The sequence below is a fragment of the Equus caballus genome, chromosome 18 (genome assembly GCF_041296265.1).
Source record: "Equus caballus isolate H_3958 breed thoroughbred chromosome 18, TB-T2T, whole genome shotgun sequence".
Classification (NCBI taxonomy): Eukaryota; Metazoa; Chordata; class Mammalia; order Perissodactyla; family Equidae; genus Equus; species Equus caballus.
The window spans coordinates 44,792,501-44,814,513 of record NC_091701.1 but is presented as its reverse complement, the minus strand read 5'-3'; positions in this window follow the sequence as shown (position 1 = coordinate 44,814,513).

Genomic DNA, 22,013 nt, shown 5'->3' with positions numbered 1-22,013 from the left:
GTTACAAAATACAGGAGACACAAAATTTGAAAGTAAAACAGCCAAATATATAATGGATAGGTAGATACAAAGAGAAATCAGAGAAACTGTACTATATTCTTAATATGGCATATTTAACTGACACTAATCAAGCTAAAAATATTACCTTCTACTCAGAAGTGCATAGAACATTTAGAAAAATGGATTAAATGTTAGCTTACAGGTAAAAAATTATGTTTTTCAAAATTTTAAAATTACATATGTCCCTTTTTAAACATACAATAAAAAATGAAGCAAAATAAATTTAAAGCAGCATCAACAAAAATGTTCTCAGGTAAATAAATCTTCAGTCAGTGTCAATTAAAACTCTTTATTAGAAAATACTTAAAAATAATTAAAGGAAGAACACTAAAGATCAAAACACAAGACAAGGCAAAAGCTGTCAGAAGCAAATCATAACACCAACTATTTTCAGTGCTAAATGAGAAAAAAAAGAAAATTAATGAATTAGGCATTCAACTCAAGAATAAACAAAACATAAACCTGAAGTAAACCTAAGGAAAGCAGAAATTAATACAAGTAAAAGCAAGAAGTTTTTAGACGGCAGAAAATCAGAAAAATCAGAGAAAAGAAATGGACTAACAAAAGCAGTAATGACTTTCCTATGTATCATAAATAACTACTTAAAATATAGTGATAAGATATCCTATTAACAGAGGCATCCATATAATAGTAGCATCCATAGTATCTAAATTATCAGGAATTAACGCCACAAGAGACATAGAACATTCATGTTAAAATCCAAAACTTGAGGGGCCAGCGTGGTGGGGTAGTAGTTAAGTTCACATGCTCCACTTCAGCAGCCTGGGATTTGCCGGTTTGGATCCCAGGTGTGGACCTGTACACCATTTATCAAGCCATGCTGTGGCAGGTGTCCCACATATAATATAGAGGAAGATGGGAATGGAAGTTAGCTCAGGGCCAATCTTCCTAAACAAACAAACAAACTTGATTTGAGGGACATAAAAGAAGATATAAAGCAAAGTTGTGGCATATCGTGTCCCTGAAAGTTCAATACGGTAATGATGTCACTTATCTTTATATTCATTTCCAGTGCTGCTGTAACAGATTGTCACCAATTTTGTGGCTGAAAACAACATAAATGTACTATCTTACAGTTCTGGAAGCTAGAAGTCCAATATGTCTCCTGTTAGGCTAAAATCAAGGTGTCGGTAGGCTGCTTTCCTTCTAGAGGCTCAAGGGGAAAAATCTATTTCCTTGCTTTTTCCAGTTTCTAGAGGCCACCTTCTTTCCTTGGCCAGTGTCCTCTTCCTCCATCTTCAAAGCCAGCAGTGCATGATCAAATCCCTCTCCGCTCTGTCCTCTGCTTCTATCATCTCCTTCTCTATTTCAAACTCTCCTGCCTCACTGTTACCCTTATAAGGACCCCTTACTATTACGTTGGACTCACCCGGATAATCCAGTAAAATATCTCAACATATTTAATTTAATCACACCTGCTAAGTCCCAATTACCAGGTAAGGTAAAAAGTTCACAAGTTCTAAGGATTAGGACGTGGATATCTTTGGGTGATCATTATCTGTCCACCACAATCTCCAAATTGATTTAGACATTCAATATAACTCAATTCTTTTTTAACTTGACAGAGTGATTGTAAAGTATAAGTGGAAACTCAAACAGATAAAACTAACTCAGAAATTTTATAAGGATATTAAAAGGAAAGGACTCTCGTTGCCAGATATGAAAACGTACGGCACCAGAATAATTAAGGCAATGTAGTAGTAACAAGAGAATAGATATATCTTGGAAGAAAATTTTTTTAAAATACATATATATGCATATGTAATTAGTAGTATAGTATATGATAAAAGTGGCATTTAAGATCTGAAGGAAAGGGCTGATTATTCAGTAAATTATGCTGGGAGAATAGGTTAATTATTTGGGAAAAAATGTTGGGATTAAAGTTAAATCTGTACTTCCCACCACATGTCAAAATAAATTCATGATGGATAATAGCATCATTAAACAACAACAGCAAAAATTAAGCCATTAGGTTTGAAAGTAAAATATAGATGAATAATTATTTATCTTTTGACGAACTGCGTAAGAAAGAACTAAGTATAAAAGAGGATGAAATAAAGGAAAAAATTGATAACCTTGACTACATTAACACACACACACAAACTTGCAAACATCAAAAAAACCATAAATGGAAGTAAAAACAATAATAAAAATAATGGGAAAATGTATTTTCAATCATATGACAAATAACTCAGACAAATAAAGAAAAAGGCAAAAATCCCATTAGGAAAATAGGCAAAGAAATTGTCATGACTGCTAAATTCACATTTGTTAAGAGAAGCACAGGGTACCAGATGGTGAGTCAAAGTTTAACAACAGACTACAAGAAAAATTGAAATAGAGAAATCTACTACTCACAAATCTTGGAGGAAACTTCTCAAAGGGCTACACAAGGGGGTCAAGGCAGGGTGCAGACAAACAGACAGAGACAGGATCTGGGGCACACGCTTTGACTAGGATCCATGGGTGGAGTGCTTTGGGGTTCCCAGAATAAGACCAAATTGGTCAATTCAAACCAAAAGAGCAGAGTTTTGTGATAAGTTTCAGATTTTAATTCTTTTAGTTTTTTCTTTGTGATTTTCTCTATTTTCATCGTTAGGTTATACAATGAATATTAATTGTTTTTGTGAGCTTAGTGAAAGCAGTAGATGCAATTGTTTTTAAAACAATAAGAGAGCAAAAAGAATATAGAACAATTAGATTGCCTCTGAGCACGTCTTGAATTTTTTAAAATTAATCTTTCTGGCTTTTTCCCCCCATCTGAAGTGATTCTACCTTAATGTTTAGATCACTCTGGACTGATAATATCTTGTGCAGATCAGCCTGGTCTACCCAACACAGATGCAGTTTTATGTTTCCTATCAATGAAATTACTTTTCAATACATTTTAGGCAGGATTTGATGTAAACCTCCCCAGTTTTAAGTTTTAAAGTTAAAATTAAGAATCTACTTTGTTTGCTTTTTCTTTATATTGCTCCATCTACAAACACCCAGTATCGAAAATTTTCAGAAGATGCCCTCCTGCCTATATGTGCCTCATCTGTACCAGGAAAGTGATCAATGGCCACAATGTGGCTTCCACAGGAATGACATCTCAGAATTATCACAGGCAGTCAGAAAGTACTGTGACAGCGGCACACCCAGCAGGGGTGGCACATCCATTTGATATATAAGGGCAGGAATAAAAAAAAAATTGATATATAAACAAGACTCTTACTTTGGATCATGAAATAGTGAGTTGTTTAAGGAGCAAAATGGATATTATAGGAAAATAAATATTCTATCATGTGGTGCTGGGTAGGAAGAAGTCATAATTTTCATTCTTAATATCAGTTCCACATTTTTCTGACTCTTATCATCTCCTGAAATATCACCAGAAAACATTTCTCTTTCATGTCCTTCCAATTCCAAAGCTAAACTCTCAAACCTTTAGGAAAAGAGGACTTTGTTTAATAAACTTGATTTGGAAAACAATCTCAAACGTGGAAGCATTTACTGCAAATTGACATATTAAATTATTTAATAGGTCAGAACTATTTTTAGACTAGAACTTTTCCTTTCTACCTTTCCTTTCTTAATCACTATCCTATCTGTTTCTAAACAGAATTTTAGGTTGGGTCTTATAAAGCTGAAGCCTATACGGAAAGCTATAATTTGTGCATGTAACAAAGTACTTTGAGGTCATAGAGGAGTTGGAATATGAGCTAATTATTTGGACAGCTTTCAGTTTTTTTCCTCATATTTTTGTTTATTTGTTCTTTAAATTCTCCTAGTATAAATCTAAATGGTCTAGTCAGGTTAGTCAGTTCTATTGACCAGTTAATTCATAGCCATTGAATTTAATCTGAATAGTGGGTTTGCATGAATAGACAGGACATAGTCAAATGCAAATTTGGATGTCATCCAGCTAATTTGATCTGGGAACAGAGTAAACAATTATCATTAGCATGGAGTTTGGGATCTGATTTATGCAGCCAGGCCTTCTACATTAGTCAGAGTCAGATAATTGCCAAGTCCTAAACTTTGTTTGGTGTGTTGATCTGTTGTATACACACAAGGGATTTCACTTGGCTCATTCATTCTTCCTCTCTCCACTTCTAGAACTTTATACTCTAAATTGCATTCAACCTTTTGCACATTTGTTCTGAGTTCTTTACATTGTAACTACACTATGGCACATTTGATGTCAAATCTGTACATTCTAATTACACAGAACCAAAAGCAGACAGGCCCCTGTGTGCTTGTGAACCAAATACAACCAAATGTTTCCATTTGTGAGCCCAAGATTGCTGGGGAATTTCAAATATTTCTGTATTTCTCGATGACAAAAAGGGCATGCTTTGAGTTAAGGCAAAAATAGTCTTTTTTAAATTTATAAAGCTTATGATAAATAAAAAATATTTCTTTGCATGTACTCTTTGGAGTCTGGTTTTAAGAATTTCCTACAATGATTCAGTAGAAGTGTAGCTTGGTTTTATTCCCTGGAATCTACAAGGTGAAAGGACTAGCAATAAAAATTAAACTGACTAGTCCAATTTCATCGTCCAAACTAAAAGAAATTTGGGGACGCACAGAAAAGCAGAAAAGGGTGTTAAAAAAATACATTTGTATTTTAAAAGTCCATTTTAATCCCCTAAATCTTTATTGAAAACAAAGCAATAAAATTTACATGACACAAATATATATGTGATCAGGCATTTAGGAATCAAAACAAGCCTGGCACTGATTTATGGAATTCTCTGTGCTTTGACGTGACTAAGGGTGAAAAGGTTTCTTTTGCTAAAAATAATGACACCCATACCTAAGAAAGCATCTGGACGCCATTCTTGGGACTAAAAGACTTTGCTAAAAATCAGGCCTGTGACCTTGGTAACCAGTCAGTCAGTCCATAATAAGGTTCATTTTTTTTTTCACAGATTTTTTTTCTTTTGGAGTACCCTTCTTAGTGGTAGTTTTGCTTTTGAATACTGAGTATTGGTATACGAAGAAGCTATTTCATATGTGATGTTTTCCATTATAGAACTGGATAGACATGTTTTACATAATTTTACTTCTCTATAAAGATGCATTTTTTTCCCGCTACTAACTGAGTGACTTAACATGTGCATATCAGTCATATGTGTGAATATGTGCAGTCACCAGCAGCCAAGAGTTAACTCTTTTGGACCTAAGTTTCTGATCTGAAAATGTTCTGTGTGCTATTCAAGGCTCATTCCTTCTAGTGTGAATATGTGTGTGGGAACAGTTGCTGGTGATGCAGAGAAAAGGAATATAAGATGTACAATATATTTTCACATATCTATTTTGTATTTACAATGTATATAAAAGTTAAGGAGAGCAATATTTAATTGTATATTTAAGGCATAGAATAGATTGGAAAGCAGACAAATGACTACAGGCAGCAGATTTCAAATGCTCTAAAGTATTTCCTACCTTTTTTTCTAGTGAGATTTTGTTCAGGAGAGTATGGGATGCTAAATTTTGCTCTGAAAATATGTGAGTGAATTGTTGTCCTAACCATATTTTCAGACTCTAAATTTACTGTCTAAGTAAGCAAACAGTGAATGAATATAGCATAACAAAAAAGAAGTTGTTCTATGAATTTCCTACAGCACTCATGATGGAAGGCCTCCATAGCCTTCCTGATTTATAGAGATTACAGAGGGAAGAGGCAAGTCGAGGACCACTCTTTTTTAATGCGAATTTAAAATAGACAAATGATTTATCCAAAGAACTTGAAAACGCAAAGGCATAAAGATACATGCATGCCTATGTTCATTGCAGCATTATACGCAATAGCCAAGACTTGGAAGCAACCTAGGTGCCCATTGAGAGACAAATGGATAAAGAAGATGTGGTATATATACACAATGGAATACTGCTCAGCCATAAGAAATGATGAAATCCGGCCATTTGTGACAGCATGGATGGACCTTGAGGGTATTATGCTAGTGAAATTAGTCAGAGGGAGAAAGTTAAATACCATATGATCTCACTCATAAGTAGAAGAGAAAAACAACCAACACATAGCATTGGAGATTGGATTGGTGGTTACCATAGGGGAGGAGGGGGAGGGCAAAAGGGGTGATTAGACTCACATGTGAGGGGATGGACTATAATTAGTTTTTGGATGGTGAACGTGATGTAATCTACACAGAATTTGAAATATGTTTCGATGTACATCTGAAGGCTAAAATTGAGAAAAAATAAAAATAAATAAAATAGACAAATGAGAGTCTTCGGCATTTTTAGCAAATGTTTATGGGGAAAAGGATAAATTATTGGTGATAGGCTCTGAACTTTCTTCTTTTTTTCTGATTTTTGACTTTACAAATTCAAATCACTGTTTTTAGCATATATATAGGAGGAAACATGAATATAATATGCTGTTTAAGCAAGTATGATATCTTACAGTTATCTTTACCTGTGAGAAATTTTGTCACTAAACCTTGATATTAGAATTTACATACAGAATTTTATTTACATAGTTCTCTCATTCATTTATATACTCCTGAGCAAAGAACACTTCCCTTGGACATAAACATGCCATCCTTTTTTTTGGCAAGTGTGCTTCTTTCAAAAGGATATACTACTAAGCAGGAAAGGAGGAATAGAATGCTTGCATGGCAAGAGCAAACAAGTCAACAGTAACCTCAAGTGCCACTCTTTCCCATTCATACATCTATTATTTGTGCATCACCAGCCACATACATAGCATCTTTTTAAGAAATCCTGTGTCTGGCATGTTGTAGGTCCTTAATTTATTCGTTCAACAAATATTTATTGAGCACCTACTACATTCTAGACTCTGGTCGAGGTGCTGAGGATACAGCAGTAAACACAACAAGAAAATTATAACTGCTGTAGCGAGTTGAAGTGTGGCCCCCAGAAGATAAGTTCACTCTGAATCTCAGAATGCAAACTTACTTGGAATAACGACCTTTGCAGATGTACTTAAGGTAAGGATCTTAAGACAAGATTAGTGTGAGCTCTGAGTCCACTGATTCATGAGACAGAAAAGGAAAAGACAAAGAGAAATAGATAGAAGAAGTTCACGTGAAGACAAAGGCAAAGACTAGAGTTATGAAGCCCCAAGCCAAGGAAGGCCAAAGGTTGTTGGCAGCCACCAGAAGCTGTAAGAGAGACATGGAACCCACTATTCCTCAGGAACCACCTCTGCTGACATCTTAATTTTGGACTTCTGGCCTCCAAAACTGTGAGAGAGTAAATTCTGCTGTTTACGCCATCCAGTCTGTGGTGATTTGTTACAGCAGTTCCAGGAAGCTAATCCACCTGCCTTTGTAAAGCTTAAATTCTACTGTGAAGAAATAGACAATAAATGAAAGAGATAAACTATAGTATGTTAAGTGGTGATAAGCGCTATGGAGATACATACTGCAGAAAAGAGGGATAGGAAATGGAAGTTATGAGTGAATAAAAGTTGCAGATGAAGAGAATTCAGTATAGGCTTGAATAATAAAGGAATGCTTCATGAAGAAGGGGTACTTAAGAGTTTGGATTTGAAAGATGGGAAAAATATAGGTAGGGAAAAAAGGCATATAACAGATTTCAAAGGGCAACACTATAGTATTGATGACTAAGTACGAGCACAGTTCATAAAGGCCATTGTGAGGAGATGAATCCAGCTGAAAAGAATGTTTTCTATCAGACGGAGCCAAAGAATATCTTGGGTGAAAAAACTTTGCAGATAATCTAATAAAACTTTGAAATTCTTGAACTACCTCCTGTCATAGGGACACTTCAGAAGTTTACCATGCCACTGCACTCAGGGGGTTACAGGGACAGAAAAAGGAACCAGGATTCACTCTCATTGAGCATCTCAGTTAGTAGATTTGTTCCCAAGAGTTCTCAAGAGTTGTATATCTAACTTCTCTGATGTTACTAGCTCTGTTCTCTTGACCTACACAGAGTACTAATCTTTCACGCAGTAGTCCTTTGAGAATTTGAAGATATGTGGGTTTTCTCTTCACCAGATTTACAATGATGAGTTTCTCTTTTTCTCTAACTTTTGCTTGTATGGTTTCCACACCACACACCTTCTTGCCCATGCTATCCTGTCCAGGATATAATTGTCAAATTCACCAAGTGTCTACAGTACTCCAAGACTTTTCATGCCTTCATAAAATAGAGAAAGACTATCATCTCACCTGCTCTTAGAGACTGCACGTTGTTAGCGCAAAACAGCTATCAAAAAAGACTACAAACACAATAAATTTTGGGGGTCCTCAATACACTTTTGCCTAATATTGGGCTAATAGTCACCTAAAACTCCAAAGTCAAATGATTTTGCCAGGTATATTGCGATATAGCCACATCTGCTACTTCCGTCGCTAAATGCTGTGTTTTGCAGTCAGTTGCTCCAGCTTGCCAAGATCTTCATAGACCACAATTCTGACATGAAAAATATTCACCATCATCTTCAAGTTTTTTGTCTAAAAATTTACCAACTATGCAACTTAAATTCTTATCTAATTCATTGATAAATCAAAGCCCAGTACAGAAAGCTACAGCCTGCCATCTTCCACCTTCCTCTATGTTGACGTTCATTCATCATTCATAAAGTTTTGAGTGCAGTCATTTAAATCATGAGTCTTTATATGTTATTTTTAAATCCATATTTTTCTTGTTTTCCACAGGAATATCCTGAGACTTTGTCATTTGCTAATTTAAATATAGATATGTTACATTTATAATATTTCCTTGGCTTGCCAGTTTAATAAACATTTCTTAAAAGAAAATTGATTTGAGATAGCTTGAATTGCATTCTTAAAGGTGTTCTCTCTTCTAAGGATTACTACTTCTGTCTAAAAATGTATGAAGCGTACATTTGACCAATTGTGGTAAAATAATTCTCAGGAATGTTAGCACGTTTTCTTTCTTTACCTAACATTTTGTCCAGATTTTTTTTTTAAATAGCATTTGCTTTTATCTAGTTTTCTGGCATCTTTCTGTTTCTACCAATATTAAATAGCATGTGTTTGGCAAGCTCATCTGCAAGTCATTTCAATACCTTGGAGATAAACTCTATAACATTTCTTTCAGAAAGTGAACAAATTTTTCAGAAATAAAAACAAAACTTGAGTTACTTTTTAGTCCAGAAATAACTAAAGAGAGCCAACTCATTTGATAGAATACGTAAAATTTTGAAAGAAAAGATACTGTTGTACCACATTGCAAGAATATACTAGAGGCAAACACAACCTCAGTTCTACAAGAGTGTTATACCCTTAAAATGCAAGTTCCTAAAGGAGATTCTGGAAAATTCAGTGTAATACTTGAAATGTGTTTTCTTGGTAGGAAGAAGGGTGGAGGTACAGGCTTCTGTTGGGAGAAACAAGGATTATGACACTTGCAAAGCTACAGCATTTCAGAGGATTAATAGCAGGCTGGAACAGATCTTCTCCTCTGGCCAAATGAGAATTCGGGGGGATGAATTTTAGAGGTAAAGGTACATATGAGAAAGAAGGAGACAAATTTTCTGGAAGCTGCTTTTGCAGCTGTGGACCTACAGCTGTGTGGCACATGTATGTACCAAGTGTGCATTTGTATGTAAGGTGACTGTGTATATGCATATTGTAGGAAGTAGGGTGGGACAAAATGCATGTCTCATTATCATGTCTCATCAAGCATATGTTCAGGAACTTCAATTTTGTTTGCTTTTTTACCCCTCTAATGGTACATCTTACCAGTTTACTTCAAAGTAGAGATGTCATCTAGAATGAAGGGACTTCCTTGCAGTGGGCAGAACATGCCATGAAAAAAAAAGGGCAAGCATTTCACAAAAGAGATTGAGTAGAGTCACTGACACTGCAGGAACGTGATTAGAATACACAGAAAAATAGTCATAAGTAGCTGGATACTAGAATACAAGTTCTAATAAGCATAGAGAATAACCACACAATTCCACTTTCTCCATCCCACTATAAATGGCTAGAAAACTAGAATTTAAGAAAATATATATTAACAAATTTCAGACAGAAGAAAATAGCCAGCACAGGATTGGGATTCCTGAAAGAAGGGAAACAAACAGGGTAAGCTTTATAATTGCCTGAGTTTACTACTTGGAACCAGGTTTCAGACCACAGCACAGGAAACTGAAATAAAGCCTGGAGTAGGAGCAATGAGTTGAAAAGACAGTTATCTGAGCTCAAGGAGATCAAGTAGGTGAGATTTTACAGAGCAGAGTAGTGAAGTGGTTGAAATAAGCTGAAAAGAGCTTGGACGTCTACACAAGGATCTCCTTAAGGCTTTGGCTGATCTGTCCATTTGTGGGGAATAAATTTCCCTGAGTCTAGGAAAAGAGCCACTAAAAAATAGTGATAAAGCAGTAGATTGAACAATTCCCAGAGTTCAAATATAGGTAGCAATAGTTTTATTCCAAACAACCAGAGTGAAAAGAACTTGAAATACATAAGGCAAAAGGTAGAGTTCTTAGAAAGATCACATTACACAGTAGAACTGGATGAGCTTCATAGAAAAAGCTGCTCTGGACCTGCCATAACAAAACTTAAAAGTAAGTTTCAAAGGTATCATATTTATCAAAGAGTACTTACCTATATGCTAGAATAAAATCCAACACTCTTTAAAAGACGATAACAAAATCCAGCACTCAGCAATGTAAAATACATCGTCTCCAGCATATAAACCAAAATTACCAGGTATGCAAAGAAGCAAGAAAATATGACTAGGAGAAAAAAACAATAAACAGATCCAAAAATAACAGACATGATGGAATTAATAGACCATGACCTTAAAAGAGCTCTTATAAAACTTTTAAATATGCTCAAGGATGTGAAGAACAACATAAACATACTGAGATGAGGAATTAAAAATATATGGAGGGGCTGGCCCCGTGGCCGAGTGGTTAAGTTCGTGCACTCCGCTGCAGGCGGCCCAGTGTTTCGTTAGTTCGAATCCTGGGCGCGGACATGGCACTGCTCATCAGACCACGCTGAGGCAGCGTCCCACATGCCACAACTAGAAGAACCCACAACGAAGAATACACAACTATGTACCGGGGGGCTTTGGGGAGAAAAAAAAGGAAAAAAATAAAATCTTAAAAAAAAAATATATGGAACATCTAGATGTAAAAAATTTAATATCTGAAGTGAAAAATACACTGGTTGGAAATAAGAATAAATTACACACAGGAAAAGAAAATTTCAGTGAACTTCAAGACATAGAAATAGAATTATCCAAAAAGAAGCACAAAGAAAAATTACAATAAAAAGATAAACAGAGTATCAGTAAGCTTTGTGACAATATAAGTTAGTATAACACATGTGTAATTGGAGTCCAAAAAAAAAAAAAGAGGACAGGAAAAGAGCTCTAAAGATTTAAAGATATAACAGGTAAAACCTTTTTTTCAAATTTGTTGACTGCTAGAAGCCTATAGATCCAAGATTCTCAATCAACCTCAAGCTAAATAAAAACACAGATGATAAATGGGATAGATAGATCCACACCAATACACACTATAATCAAATTTATGAAAACCAGTCATAAGGAGAAAATTTTTAAAGGAGCCAGAGGAAAATGCACATTATATAAAGAACAAAAATAAGAATTACAGTATACTTCTCAATGGAAAACATACAAATAAGAAGACGATAGAACGTTATAAAGTTCTAGATAGAATAGAATGGTAGATAGAATGACATGAAAGTGTTGGGAGGGAAAAAAAAACCTACTAACCTGGAACTCTATGCTCAACAAAAATCCCTCTCAAAAACGAAGGAAAAAATTGGCAAACAAAAACCAAGGGATTCATTGACAGAATTGTCTGATAAGAAACTTTAAAAGAAATTTTCTAGGCAGAAGTATAATAATACCAGGCAAAAAGTTGGAAATGATAAACATAGAAGAATTTTTCTCAATTTTTAATTTCTTAAAAAGATATCTGGTGTTTAAAGCAATGATAATAACAATATGTCTTGGAGTTGATAGGATTTGAAGAAATAAAATGAAGGACAATAACACAAAAGATAGGAGGGAGAAATTGAACAATAGTATTATGAGGTTCTTACACTATATGCGAAGTAGTATAATGTTATTTGAATGTAAATTGAGATACGTTAAACTCCAGAGAAACTACAAAAAAAAAAAAAAAAACCAAGCAGAATAGCTAACAAGCCAATACTAGAGATAAAAAGGGGAAACATAAAAAGTACTCAAGAGCCAGCCCTGATGGCCTAGTGGTTAGAGTTGGGCACTCACTGCTTCAGCAGCCTCGGTTCACTTCCCAGTCATGGAACCACATCACCTGTCTGCCAGTTGCCATGCTGTGGTGGTGGCTCATGTAGAAGAACTAGAACGACTTACAACCAGCATATACAACCGTGTACTGGGGCATTGAGGGGAACAAAAAATAAATAGATAAAAATAAAAATAAAAAGTGCTCAATCCAAAAGAATTCAGGAAAGGAGGAACAAAGGAAAAAAGAACAGATGGGAAAAGTGGAAAACAAATGGTTAGAGGATAAATTTAAACCAAATCATATCAATGATTACATTAATTGTAAATGGCCTAACCACTCAAATTAAAAGGTATAGATTGTCAGATTGAGTTTTAAAAAGAAATCAAGATGCTACCATATATTGTCTAAATGAATATCCAAACTAAGTAAAGTTCACAGACTTTGTTTTCCCAGCATTCTTGGCATTTCCTCAGGTTACTGGATGAATAAATAAGCTTTCAAGTTGAAATACAAGAATTGTGAAGGAAAAGGAGCTTTAAACTGTTAATGAAAGATGAAGGGCACACGAAATTCACTCTCTAAATTGTTAAGTAAATGATTATTCTACATGGATATACATGCATTCAATAAGGAGAATAGAGAAAAGTTGAAAAGGAACAATTTGAGGCTTATGAAAAAATCTAAGTAAATAGAATAATACAGTATGCTAAAGATAGGTATAAAGGTTATTTTTAAATGTCTATGGAAACATAATATATATGTAGAAAAGTATAATTTGAGGTAATTTTTAATCAGTTTTCATGTGAAACATAATTATTATAGGATGAAATTACTTTCATTTTAAAGGAATTAAATAATACACGAACTCTATGAAATGACAGATAGAATATGAGCTGATAAGAAAATACATTAAAAGGAAAAGAAAGTTCAGGGACTAATGTCAAAACTTAAGGAAACTACTTCTGGTTTCTGGTTCCTCATGTAAGGGTCTTGGAAGTCACCACTCTGTCTTAATGACACGTAAAAAGCTGAGCAGCCTGAAAAATTAACAACTCTTCTTGGATCCACAAGAGAGGGAAGAACACAAGGCAAACCACTTCCCCCAAGACTGGAGCACAGACAAGTAACTACGGGGAATCACTGTTTACATGAGCAGAGACTCACGCATGAGCCGAAATTGCCCTGGGAATCAGTGCCTGGGCAGGAAAACCTGAACAGGAGGCTCAGGGTGGACAAGTCTAGGAGTGAAAAACTGCAGGGGAACCCAGTCATAGGAGGACCCCCACACTTTTGTGTGTTTTATCACCAGGAACTAGATGAGGGGCTCACAGTGTATATTGGAGAAAAACCCCTTCATGCTTATTGCAGGGAGAGAGGAGATAGAACCATTGTGAAATATGCCACAACACTCTTCTTCACAAGACCTGCCTTCGGAAGAAACTAGGTAAACAGAGCCTAACCTGCCGGCAGTCTTATCAGAGCCTCACTGACTTGATAATGTGTACATCCTCTTTCTTTTAGAAAAGCAGGGACTTCCAGATGACACGGTCACTTTTCCCTTCAGTTTTGTTTGTTTTAGATATGCGTTTTTTTTTTGGTGAGGAAGATTGGCCCTGAGCTAACATCTGTTACCAATCTTCCCCCTTTTTTTTTTCTCCCCAAAGCCCCAGTACATAGTTGTAAGTCCTTCTAGTTCTTCTATGCATGATGCCACCACAGCATGGCTTGATGAGCGGTGTGTAGGTCTGCACCCAGGATCCGAACTGGCAAACCTGGGCAGCAGAAGCAGAGGGCACAAACTCAACCACTATGCCACCAGACTGGCCCCTCCCTTCAGTTTTTATAACTTTCACTAATCTAATCAATTCTTCACTGTTGGTCAAAAGTACTGCTATGGTCTGAATGTGTCCCGCCAAAATTCACATGCTCTCACCCTAATGCCCGATGTAGAGGTGTTAGGAGGTGGGGCCTTTGAGAGGTGCTTAGGTCTCGAGGGTGGGGCCCTGGTGAATGGGATTAATGCTTCTGTAAAAAGATCCCACAGTGACCCCTGGCCCCTCGCTGGTAAGGAGAAGTCTGTAATCTGGAACAGGGCCCTCACCAACGACCATGCTGGCACCGTGACCGCAGACTTCTAGCCTCCAGAACTGTGAGAAATAAATTTCTGTTGTCTATAAGATATCAGTCTATGGTATTTTGTTACAGAAGCCAGAACAAACTAAGATAAGCATATTTGATAAAATCATTTCCCTCATCGCTTCCCATGTTTCCTGGCAGATAAAACCAATGCTTAGCAGTTAGGCAGACAGATATTCACAGAACTGAAAGTCATCGCCATTATTGAAATAGTCATCTCATCTGAGGATCCATGCTTTTTAGTCTAAGCAGTCAGAAATAAGAACTATGATGAAAATTGTGTCGGTCCTAAGATGCTATTTTTATTATTATAGTAATAGTTTATTATCAGATAAGTTATCATACTTGAAACTTCTGAGTGTTTTTAGACCTTAATAGACTGCTAAAAGCTGAAAGACATTTTCATTTAAAAGTAACAATACACTCTATTCTTCTGAAATAGTGTTTGCCACAATTGTAATTATATATTTTATTTGATTAACTATTTGTTTAATAATTATAACTCCTAGAGAGTAAGATTACTAAAGGTATGGCACACAAATTTTGGGGTTTTTTACTCCAATAATACCCAGACTATGCGTAGAACATAATATGTGTTCAAAATATTTATTCAGTGGATTACAGATTAATAGAGTCTATAATCACTGTCTCTGCTCTGACGGTATTTTCTTCTCTCTAAAGCAGCCATGGACAGGAGCAAGGCGGAGATGGAAGATAGAATGCACAACAGGTTTAGGTATCTGTGTCACATGCTTCGTCCTTGGAACCATAGGTCAGTCATCTTTAACCAAAGCACATCTACTGGGGCAGGGAAAGGTTAGCATCGTGTTTGGGTTTCCCCTAGAAGCCAACTCCAAGACAAAGTTTCAAATGCAAATGGTTTATTTGGAAGGTGATCTTAAGTGATGAGGTTGGATAGGAAGGGAAGGCAGCCAACAAGTGGTAACTAATTGAGCAAGTCACCACTATTGGTAACTGAAGCCTAATTCTACCAGGAACTCTGGTTACCCCATCTGAGAGAGATGGGAAGCTTATACTCCGACTCCCAACAGTCATTGATTGAGACACACTCTTAAAAGGGGTTAATTCTCCAGCACTCTGTCCTGCCAGACAAATAGAAGAAACTCTGGAGACTAGAGGAAGCCCCTCAGGCAGAGATATAAATGCTGGCACTTGCAAGTTGGGCCATCCTGCACTGAGATGGTAAAAGACAAGGAGACATAAGCTGGGCACCAATAGCATCTGCTATAGGTGGCCCCCTCAAAGCAAAAATGGGATATAATTGCCTCAGTGAGGAGAATGGAGCCTGGGCAGCAAATCAACAAGTGAGAAATCATATGCATCTCTACCCTAAACACCTGAATCTGACCTTTGGTATCAGGGTATAAAGCAACACTAATTCCATTTTTCCTTGGGGGAAACCATGACATAATCATTGACCTGAATGCATATGTTCTTTGACTAAAGAGTGGTGTTCTCTTGAGTAATGTAAGTGGTATTTGAGCCGTCTCTGAGGACTGTTGCATTTTATTGGGGGAAGGTGTGATAAGGGGCAGAACTTGTATCTCTTCTCTAAGGAATTAGACATCATTGCATTCCCATGATCAGTCTCAAGGAGGTGGGTCCCAAAAAGAATACGAGGACTTGAAAGTCTGCCTTTAAATTAATCAAGGGCTCAAGAGTCACCTTTCTGAAACTAAGAGCAGTAGGCCATGGACTCAGAGGAGGACTGGCATGCTCCAGGGCACTCAGTGAAATGGAAAACCCCTCTGTGGGCCAAGGGCTAAACTAAGAATTAGTCCTATAACGACAAAAGTAATAGCTAATTCGTTTTAGTGTTTTCTATGCATCAGATGCAATAATGCATTGTTATATTTAATACTCTCTAAATCTTTTTAAGGTAAGCATTAATTTTACTCCCATTTACACTGGTTTTCTATAACTGTGGTAACAAATTACCACAAACTTAGCCACTTAAAACAGCAAAAGTTTATCCTCTTCCAGATCTGTAGTTCAGATTATTTAGGGAGAATCTGTTTCCTTGTTCATTCACGTTGCTGGCAGAAATCAGTTCCTTGTAGTTGTAGGACTGATATCCCTTTTCCTCAGCTCTCAGCTAAGGGCAGTTCCTAGCTTCTAGAGGCCACACATTCCTTGGCATGTGGCCATCCTCTTCCATATGCAAAGCCAGCAACGTGGTCAAGTTCTGCTCATTTCTTGAATCTCTCTTGCCTTTTCTTCTGTTGAACCTTTCTCACTGACTTCCATGTTCCTCCTCCACTTTTAAGGTCCATGTGATTACACTGGATCCATCCAGATAATCCAGGATAATTTCCCTATTTTTAAGTCCATAACTGCAATTCCATCTGCAAAGTTTCTTTTGCTATTTAACATAACATATTCACAGCTTACAGAGATGAAGGCATGGACATCTATGGGGGAGGGGCAGCATTATTCTGCTTACTACAGTCCATGCTCTGGCTCCCAAAGATTCATGACTGGCCCACATGAAAAATATCTGGTGTGGACTGAGTTGTAATTATCTTTATATCCCAAGAGCCTGGAACATTCGTGACACTCAAGCAATTAATAAGTAAGTGAACGATAGTTTTAAATTCTTGCTATGAGTATTGTCCTCCATGAACCAATCTTCTTTCACCTTCTTAGTAGTATTTGAAAGATTAACACATTGACTCACTGGTATTTATGTGTGAATTAATCAGATTGCTTCTTTTTACATTAGGTGTCCAGGCACTGAAGGGCAATAGAAGATCAAAAAGAAAGGGCACTAAAATGGAATCTGGCATGAAGGAAAACTACAGCCTTGCTGAATTTTCCAAAGGCCTCCTAGAAATAAAACTGGAGCGTTTTTAAATCAGTGCAGCTTCAATCTGTGGAAACTATACCATTTTAGTAAAACCTTACTCCATCTCCAGGGATACAGAAGGGGAACATAAAATTCTTCTTTTGTCTCCTATGATTCTTTCATATTCTCAGTCACTCAATCTGAAACCAGGTTCTGTTGATTTTACTGCCAGAAGTCTGCTGAATCGGTCCCCTTTCTATTCCCATTATCATTCTGCTAATTGAAGTAATCTCACTTGGATTTGTAAAACAGTCTCATAATTTGCAGGTTTGCCCCAAATCTCCTTGTGTCTAATCTGATCCCCTACACTCTTTTTCTAAATTATTGATCTAATTATGTCATTCTCCTGCTGAAAATCTTTCAATACTTCTGCAATTCCTTTAGCATGTAATTCAAGGCCCTTCCAACCTCATCTTGACTCCACTTGGAGTTCAGGCTTTAGACACTAATAGACCTGGTCCAAAAATCCAACCCCACTACTTATTGGCTAGAAGATATCAGGCAAGTCACTTAACATCTCTAAATGTAACTTCCTCATTTATATATATGATATAGTAGAGGATTTTACCAAGAGTTTGGGATATATGTCAAGCTCCTGGCACCTAGAAAATGCTTAGTAAGTTGTAGTTATCATAGTAACCTTTACAGTTTCTTCCCCCTACACCACTCACTATGCACCTCATACTCTAGCTGAACTGGACTGACACTTGGGGTACTCAGAAAAAACCACTTACTCTTATGCCTCCAACCTCTTGTTCATGCCACTTCTTTCATTCTAAAATCTTTCTACCCATATTTTAAACCTGACACAATTCTGTTCATCCTGTGAGACAAAGAAGTTTGTCATCTCTCTGAAGTTTGCCATCTCTCTGAAGACATCCTGATCATACTTGGTCCTCGGGACCAATTACTTCTACCCCCATTCTTTTATTGCACATCTTTCAAACCATTGGCACTTATCACTTGTGTCAAAATTTACTGTGTGAGTGAGTTTCTTCTCACCAGAGGGTGAGTTTCCTGAGGCCAGGCCTTGTGTCTCACTCATTATAGTTTCATCACCCCCAAGTGCAATGCTGGACTTGTGGTCAGTGCTCAGCCCACACTTGTGGAATTGGTTGATATAATGGTACCTAAAGACAGACTGTAGATGCTGGTCTGTGATACTTCTCTCACGGCCTAAAAAACCCATCTAGTCACAGTTCGTAGTATTTATTATTACTATTATTACAAATGTTATCTTGGATTCTCTTTCTTAAAGTACAATACACTAAATATTCACCAATTATGACTTTCCTAGAGCTTTCGACATAAGTGAATTCAATATTTTATTCATATTTTCTTCCCCAAACCAAATGCTCACATTAAAAATGTATATGTAAGTAAATATGAATAGTGGCATTCTTGTGAACAATCCTGTGATAAAAGGAAGTTAGATGGCAGAAGGATTTTGGTCAGAAAACACATTTTACAAGTATGCTTCTGAGGGGTTATTTTAAACAACACTGAGGGGAAAAAATTATTTCAAACGGATGAAAAATACCACTCCACTGTCCCTCTAATGGATGTACTTTAAAGAAAGCCAAGGGGAATTTTAAACTCCACATACATTTTAAGAACATTCAAATGAATATCTGTGACTAATCTCAAGTGCATTTGAATAAAAAATAGAACAATTTTGATGTTCCAAGTTGAATTATTAAGTAAAAATATTCAGTTATCAGATAGTTAATTAAGTGGAACTGACTGTATTCATTAAAATATTTGTTCCAAACAAATGTATTTAACATTCAGATATTATGCAGAATAGGTGACAATTGCATATCTCCATGGAGATCAATAATGGGATTCAGATCATTGTGTAAAGAGTCTGCAAGTTTAATGCAGAGAGAATGTCATTATTATTTCTCTCTTAATGATGGTCATTATGCGCAAACACTGATTGAATTCCATTTGTTACCTGCATTTGAGCTGAGAGGAATAATTACAATTTAAGTGTCTCCATTAAAATTCATAAAAGAATACGAATGCAAAAATTATACTTGAAACTGACAAAATATACTTTGAGGATATAAATTGTGTTTTCTGATAGGTCTCTTAAAAGTATTAAAAATAGCTTCATTTTAATAAGATGACATATAAAGATCTTGTGTTATCCTCACCTTTATGTTAATTTCAATGCCACAATACATGACTAATAATAAAAAGTAAAGAAATTAACTTTTAAAAAGTAAAATCAATTAAACAATATGCCAGTTATCACCCATACTTTTGAGGATTGGATCATAGTCATCTTTTTTTTAAAAGTATTTTTAATTGCTGTGTGATATTAAAATTATGTTCTATCATTCCATATATTGGTGATATCTTTCTACCACCTACACTTTTGGTAGCTAATAGATCCAAGGTTTGGACTGCTATAAATTAAATGTGCTGTGTTCTCTTTCATTTATTTATCATGTATTTCTCTGACCTGTTGTGCAATTCTCAGCATCTATAATTTTAGGTGCAAATAGTTACCACTTTATGGGTCACGCCAGCCCATAGTTTTCAGTTGGTTAATTTGCATTTTTCCCAGAGTGAAGTGAAATATACTAAGATTCCATATGGGATGCCACTGAGCCTTAAAAGTCTTGCCTTTTAGTGGCCTAAATGAGCTCTTTAAGTCTGATGAGAGAAGGTTGAGTATTTAATGCTACAGAAGCCACAAGAGAAATGATAACAATGAAGTTGTGAGGCATGTGTACTGCTCATCAAGTTTGGAGACGCATCTGAAAGGAGAAATGATGCCTTCTTTCTGTACCAGACACTCTTCTCTAACTCTACGTCAGAACTCCAAATTGCAGTGTCTTCAATTTAAAGTGTTTACATTACAAAATTATGTTTTTATAATATTAAGCGAGAACATGGAAGTCATAGGATTTTTGCAAGAGGAAGGTAATTACATCTCCTCTCATCCACCTTCATATTTTGCAGATGAGCAAACCAAGGTCTAGAGATGCTCACAATTAAACATTTTCAAATGTTAGTTCATGGTAAAGAGTGGACCGCTTTTCCATTGACTACAACATTCTTTATAAGTAGTATTGTGGACATTACTATCTGTCAATATATTCATATATATTCATTGTTTTATTTTATTTTGTCATCCACATGTGGAACACGTTTTTTAAATCTGTTCACTTGAATATCATTTTTTGAAGAAATATAAATAAAAATCATATTTGTGGCCATGTTTATGATGGTTAAAATGGCTGTAAATGCAACAAAACTTACCTATGCTACAATCAGAAGCCACAATTTATATTCCTTTAAATGTATGAGCATTTTTAAATTGCCTAATTAAGTATATAATTTTCTTGTTTCTATATTCCCAATCTTGTCAGTCGATCATTTTGAGGTAAAATACAGAGATTAGAATTATGCTGGGCAGTGTCTACTCACTGGCTATAACTCTTGGCATTTTTCCACAATTCTGATTTTCTTGAATCAGGAGAAAAGACAGGAGAATAGTGGGGGCTTATGGAGGAGGATTGACAAGATTTCCATCAAGCATCTGTCCTTGCTGAGATACCTATAACCATTAAAAAAAGGGCGAGGGGATGGGAAGGGACAAAAGGAAGAGAAACAAAGAAAACTGGAAAGAGTGGACTTGAAGATCAGTGACTTCTTGCTGAAATAACAGATAGGACGCAAGCGCTTGCATCGCATCCATCTTTATTTATGCACGTCTTTTAGAGACTAGAACCCTGAGCCAAAAATAACCCACTCTTTACAGACTAAACAAAACATCAAGATAGTATATCTCCCAGCAACTGAACATAAAGACTAGTGGAAAGTATTAGAAATCAGTCTGACACGAATTAGCAATGGTTATGGTACTATCATTTTAAATGGGGGAAAAAAAGAAGAAAAAAAGACCTTTGTCCCTTTTAAAGAAATGAGTATACTTACCTTAAAGAAGTAGAACAATGTTTAACAGGCTAATAGATGAATGTAACCTGAGCTTTTGATTCTATCAGTCCTACTAATAGCAGTTCAGATCAACTGGGATTAAATCATAAGCATAAAAAAAGCATGAGAAAAATAGCTACCAATTGAATTTCTTAACTGGTTATTCTTGATTGAACTCACACTCTGCTGTTTGAACTGCTGTTCCTCAGGTATGCAAATCTCACTGGATGCTTAAGCCGAGTGCTTTCTAAATCAGTGGTAAACTTGCACCAATCATTTTTCCAGCATGTTCAAGCTAATCAGATGCTATCCTTTGTCATGCCTTGTTTCTCAGTTCTCTGACATGGCAAGAGAAGTTCATGGTAACCATAATTTGTCCTTATAATTCTTTTGGACCTATTCAATGCATGCAACAGGAAGTGGACGGTTTCTGGAATGAAGAATCAGGCTTAATTGGTTAAAAAGATTGAAATGGCTAAATTAAAATCAAGTCATATACTGCAGACAGGAAAGGGAAAAGGAGAAAATGTTCTTGTCTGTTGTTATCTTCCAAAGCACTGCATTGAGGAGTGTGAGCTCCAAACATGAGAAATATGCCTTATGTTGATTATCACCCAGTGAAGTAAGAAACCATAAATAATCTAAAGTAAAGGGCATGAACTTCCCCACAAAGTCAAAGCTCCTCTTCATGCAAGGTGAACTGTTAAAAGGAAAAACACGTTCTCAACTGCTGTTCACTTTAGGTAAGCATTGACGTGCCTG